The sequence below is a fragment of the Diceros bicornis genome, chromosome 12, assembly GCF_020826845.1.
Source record: "Diceros bicornis minor isolate mBicDic1 chromosome 12, mDicBic1.mat.cur, whole genome shotgun sequence".
In the NCBI taxonomy this organism is placed as follows: Eukaryota; Metazoa; Chordata; class Mammalia; order Perissodactyla; family Rhinocerotidae; genus Diceros; species Diceros bicornis.
The window spans coordinates 47,397,715-47,404,223 of record NC_080751.1 but is presented as its reverse complement, the minus strand read 5'-3'; positions in this window follow the sequence as shown (position 1 = coordinate 47,404,223).

The window sequence follows — 6,509 nt, the reverse complement described above, 5'->3', positions numbered from 1 at the left end:
AGCGGTGCGTCGGCGCGGGCCCGGGATCCGAACCCAGACCACCAGCAGCGGAGCGCGTGCACTTAGCCGCTAAGCCACCGGGCCGGCCCCAGGTTGTTCATTTTCTTATTGTTAAGTTTTAAGTATTCTTTGTAAATTTGGGTAACAATTCTTTATCAGATATGTCTTTTGCAAATATCTTCTCTCAGTCTGTGGCTTGTCGTCTCCTTCTCCTGACATTGTCTTTCAAGAGCAGAAATTTTTAATAATGAAGTCCGGCTTATGAATTCTTTCTTTCATGAGTCAGGAGCCTTGATGTTGTATTTAAAAAGTCATTGCCATACCCATGGCAAGGTCATATGGAATGTCTCCTATGTTATCTTCTAGGAGTTTTATTGTTTCACATTTTACATTTAGATCTATGATTTCCTTTGAGTTAATTTTTACTAAGGGTATAAAGTCCACGTCTTGATTCATTTTTTTTGCATGTAGGTGTCCAATTGTTGCAGCACCGTGTGTTGAAAAGACTATCCTTTCTCCATTGTGTTGCTTTTGCTCCTTTATCAAAGATCAATTGACTATCTTTGTGTGGGTCTCTTTCCAGCTGTCTATCCTTTGTCCTCTGTCCTCTGACTTTGTTCTTCTCCTTCAATATTATGTTGGCTATTCTGGATCTTTGTCTCCCAATATAAACTTTAGAATCAGTTTGTTGATATCCACAAAATAACTTGATAGGATTTTGTTTGGGACAAAGAGTAGTTTTTGACATTTTTTGAGAGTTTATAATTTTAATCAGTAAGAATGTTAGTCTAAAACTGTATCAAAGTCTTTCCCAGCATTGACTGTATTTGCCAGACTACTGGAAAATGAAAAGTCTAAATCCCAGAACCTGCTCTTAGTGTTCTTAAAATCCAGTTGGAAAGAAAAGATTAACACATGAAACAACTAGAGAACGAAAAGGCAATGTATGACTTAATATTTCCTACGTAATGAAACCAACCAATGCTTTTAGAATTCAGAGAAGAAAAGGATTTAATCAAATATATCCCTACACATGAACAGCAAGGTTCTGTGCGATCATCCAAACTCTTTCCTTGAAAATTCTGTTTGGCATAGAGTATGTGCAAGGCCAGGTTTTTCAGAAGTTGAGTGTCATTGCTATTTCTCAGCTGCCAGAAGACTAGGATTTTGAGATGGTCTAATGGTCCATTGTCAGGCAATCTTCATCTCGATAATGTACGTGAAGGTTTGCCCTTGGCTAGGAAAAAAACTTCTTTAGAGAAATTCATTATCTTTCTTGCTGCTTATGAGCCTTTAATTCTCACAGATTCACCCAGGAAAACATTTGGGAGAATTGAGGATTGCCCTGGGGAGTGGGGCTGAGAGACATTTGTAGCGCTTTACTAATCAGAATTTGAATTCTAAGAATCCAGCTAGCTAATTCAAGTAATTTTCCAACAAGAGAAGGAGAAAGGTACAGAGGAAAGGACAAAAATAATATTTGGGTAGCTTACCCATCTCCATTTTCATTAACTCTTAATGTTTGAGAACATTGCTTCGCTTGGACTTACATGCTTCAGCACATAAAGCTATGATCTGCCTTTGAATACTGTGACCCTTGTGAACCTGTTTGCCAAACCAGTTAACTTTTACCATTCCATCGTCAACTGAGAATTCCAAAAGGATATTCTCATACTGTTGCTACGAAATAAAGATAGCAAGAACTCTACAAAACTGAAATCTTTTTTAATTCCTCAAAAATATCAAACACAAACCATGGAATTAACTTCAATATCAGAATTATGTATAGATTGCTGATCAATTCAGTGAGAGTCAATCACTCACCTCCTAAAAAGAAGGAATTCTATTTTGGCTTCTTAGATTTAGCGTGTGGCAACAGATCCCTTTGATACCTATGTGTATTGATCACGCCTTCAGTTACTACAAGAATTATGTGATCAAAATTCATGGCGTATAGGTGAAAGGAACTTTGCACATTGAAATTCAAAAGCAGATTCTTTCTTTTAAAACAATTTTTTTGTCGTTGAGGTAACATTGGTTTATAACATTATATACATTTCAGGTGTACCTCATTACTTTTCAACTTCTGTATAGACTACATTGTGTTCACCACCAAAAGCCTAGTTTCCATCTGTCACTGTACACATGTGCCCCTTTACCCCCTTCACCCTCCCCCCATTCCCTTCCCCTCTGGTAACCACAAATATGTTCTCCACGTATATATATGTGTCTGTTTGTTTATCTTCCACATATGAGTGAAATCATAGAGTAATTGTCTTTCTCCATCTGACTTATTTCGCTTAGCATAATACCCTCAAGGTCCATCCATGTCATTGCAAATGGCAAGATTTCATCTTTTTTATGGCTGAATAACATTCCAGTGTGGGTGGGTGTATGTGTGTGTACATATACCACACTGCAGAAGCTTTTTAGTTTGACTTAGTCCCATTTGTTTATTTTTTCTTTCATTTCCCTTACCTGAAGAGACTTATTCCAAAAGATAAGACCAATGTCAAAGAGCATACTGCCTATGTTTTCTTTTAGGAGTTTTATGGTTTTAGGCCTTGCATTCAAATCTTTAATCCATTTTGAGTTAATTTTTGTGTATGGTGTAAGATAATGGTCTACTTTCATTCTTTTGCATATTGCTGACCAGTTTTCCCAGCACCATTTATTGAAGCGACTTTCCTTTCTCCATTATATGTTCTTAGCTCTTTTGTCAAAAATTAGCTGTCCGTAAATATATGGGTTTATTTCTGGGCTCTCAATTCTGCCCCATGGAGCCATGTGTCTGTTTTGGTGCCAGTACCATGCTGTTTTGATTACTATAGCTTTGTAGTATATTTTGAAATTAGGGAGTGTGATACCTCCAGCTTGGTTCTTTTTTTCTCAGGATTGCTTTGGCTATTCGAGGTCTTTTGTTGTTCCGTATAAATTTTAAGATTTCTGTGTGCTGTTTCCATGAAAAATGTCATTGGGATTTTGATAGAGATTGCATTGAATCTGTAGATTGCTTTAGGTCATGAACATTTGAACATTTAAACTATGTTAATTCTTCCAATCCATGAGCATGGAATATCTGTCCATTTCTTTGTGCCTTCTTTATTTCTTTCAACAATGTCTTATAGTTTTCAGTGTACAGGTCTTTCACCTCCTTGGTTAAGTTTATTCCTAGGTATTTCATTCTTTTTGTTGCAACTGTAAATGGACTGTATTTTTGATTTCTCTTTCCGAAAGCAGATTCTTTCTATGAACCAGTTATTTACCGAGATCCTTGAGCTATTGGTTTCAGAGTGAAATAGAGTGGACAGCAAGTGTCTAGTGAATTTTTGATAAATAAATTAAGCCATTTACAGGCACTAAAATCTCCATTCTTTTTTTTTTTTTTTTGGTGAGGAAGATTAGTCCTGAGCTAACATCCATTGCCAATCCTCCTCTTTTTGCTGACGAAGATTGGCCCTGGGCTAACATCCGTGCCCATCTTCCTCTACTTTATATGTGGGATGCCCGACACAGCATGGCTGGATAAGTGATGCATAGGTCCACGCCTGGGATCCAAACCTACAAACGCTGGGCCACCAAAGCAGAGTGCAGAGTGCGTGAACTTAAACACTACACCACAGAGCCAACCCCCTCTATTCTTTTTGATTGTATCTTTGTTTCTTTTCTTCCCAGAACAGTCTGATATTTAGTAACCCTAGTTATTACACATGTGCTCAGACAAAAATATTCACATTATGATTTTGTAAGCTACTAACAGCAATATTAAAAATATTATATTTTTTTCTATCTCCAAGCATTTATTTATTTCCAAGCAAATATTTATCAATTTCTGCCTGAATTCCAGACTCTGTACCAGACCTTGAGGATAGAGAGAGGAGCAAAACTTAGCTCTTGGATTCAAGTTCACAGATATTCACAAATAATTATAGCAAATGACACATACCCCAATAGAACTGCCTTCAATGACCTATGGAGACTCAAAGAGGAGATGACATATAAGAAGAGAAGCATGAGCAGCAGTGTGCTAGGCAAAGTCTGGGAGGAAGGACATTCCTGGCAGAGGAGCTGCATGTGCAAAGACAGGAAGGAGTCACCCCACACAGAACAAACAGAGTAAGAGGTCCCCTCTGGCTGTGCCCAGGTTTCAGGAGGAGAGGGGTGGGACAGAGGCTGGGTAGGTCAGTGGAAGCACCCTAGAAGTGGTATGCCACTCCTAGGAGTTTAGACCTCCTCCTGCAAGGAGTGGGGAGCCACCAAAGGGTTTTAAGCAGGACGTAATCAGATTTATGCTTACAGATTCCCCTGGAAATAGTGCAGAGAATGGACTGGAGGGGATAAGACTGGAAGCAAAGGAACAAGTTAGGAATTTATACACTTGTCCCGACAAGAAACAATGAGAAAATGGATTACTTATCCATAAGAAGAAAGAAAGTACTGGTATATGCTACAACATGGATGAACCTCAAATACATTATGCTAAGTGACAGGAGCCAATCACAAACACCTTACATATATTGTATGATTCCATTTGTATGAAATGTCCAGAATTGGCAAATGTATAGAGATAGAAAGTAGATTAGTGGTTGCCAGGGGCTGGAGGAGGAAGGCTTGGGAGAATGACTAAGGGGTGCTTCTTTGTGGGCTAATGAAAATGTTCTAGAATTGATTGTGGTGATAGATACACAATTCCGTGAAAATATTAAAAGCCATGAGGGGGACGGCCCCATGGCCTGGTGGTTAAGTTTGGTGTGCTCCTCTTTGGCGGCCTGGGTTTCCGGATTTGGATTCCAGGCATGGACCACTTGTCAGCCATGCTGTGACGGCAACTCACATACAAAGCAGAGGAAGATTGGCACAGATGCCAGCTCAGCAAAAAAAAATAAAAATAAAAAAAGCCATGGAATTGTACTCTTTACAAGGGTGAATTTTATGATATGAAATTATAACTCAATAAAAAATATTTTTTTGAGGAAAAGAAACAGTGAGGCCGAACGAGAGCAGTGACAGTTCTCTGGTTCTGACCTACAGAGCTGGGTGCTTGGGCCACCATAAATCAGGACAAGGAATTTAGAAGGATGACAAGCTCCTTTCTGGACATTTTGGTTTGAGTTGCTTGTGAAGTATGAAGATGGTGATGAACGATAGCTAGGAGAACTGATGAGAGAGAGTCCAGAGATAAGGATGTGAAAGAATTCAGCATACACTTTGTCCTTAAAACGATGGAAGTGAATACAACAAACTAAGGAGGGCACATGTAGCTAGACCATTTAGGAAAGTCATATTTAAGGAACAGATGAAAAAGAGCTGCCTTGAAAGGAGGGTAGGAAGAAGCTGTCAGAAAGCAAAGAGGTAAAAAAATACCCTAACACCCGCTGGGTCCAGTCGTGTCTCTAACTCAGTGTTTTGAAATACGTGGAAGCATCTCCAAACATGACTTTGCTAAATCAGGGAATCTTAAACTCTGTAAGACTGTCGTTGCCCCGAGACCCCGCCCACTAGCTGGACACCCACTACCAGGCGTCAGCGGTTTCGTGAGAGTTGCCCACCTGCCTTTGCTCACCCGTCGCGTGCTTGGGAACTTCCTACCCTCTTAAGCGGGCTGTTTTCAATTTTCCTGTTCTGCTAATGAAGTGGTTATGTTCAGCTTTCATCATAATTAGCGTTCATTTAGTTCAAGTGCTTTGTAATTAATCTTTTATGCTAATTAATCTTTTTATACGTTAATACATCACAAAACAGGTGAAAGCAAAACATTTTTCTTCCCAGCAAATTAAATTAAACTTCTTCAACCTGAAAGCAGGGTGGAAGGAAATATCGCTAGACAAATCGGGCCAGAGAAAACCTCCCTTTGCTGAAAAACTGACTCTCGGTCTGCATTAAATTTTGCATTCAGAAAATTGGAAAAATAAGCTCACCCAAACCACACCTTTTCCCATTTTTCTCAAGTAGCAAGTCATCCCTTCTCAACCAGCTTATGGTTTAAAAAAAAAAAAAAGAAGAAAGAAAGATTTTTCAATACTGATTTTTATACCAGTCAGGATTTCTTTATTCGAATTTTAAATGTGGAATTATGGAGCATCAGCAAATGCTGCCAAGGCAGGTGCCCAGATTATGTCCTGTATTATTACCTTTTAAGCAATAAATATGCGTAAGTCCTGCTGTATGATTTTAAACAATCTCTTTCACATATTTTTTTTTGTTCTAATCCTCACAGCAACCTGGGGTGGAGACCAGGGTCAGGACTCCATTGTCCCAGCTGTATGGCCCCGGGCATGTCACCCTATCTCTTTGCCTATGTTATCTCATTTCTAAAATGATTGCTAGTCATTGTGGATGCTTGATGATTCAATGAATTCATATATGCAAAATGCTTAGCGTAAATGCTCAATAAATATTATTAATATTGTAGTTACTATTATTATCATTGTTTCTTGATACCAGAGGCATAGAAGGGAAAAAAACCACTCAAGTAACACAGCAGAACTTGGACTCCTGTCCCCGTCTAT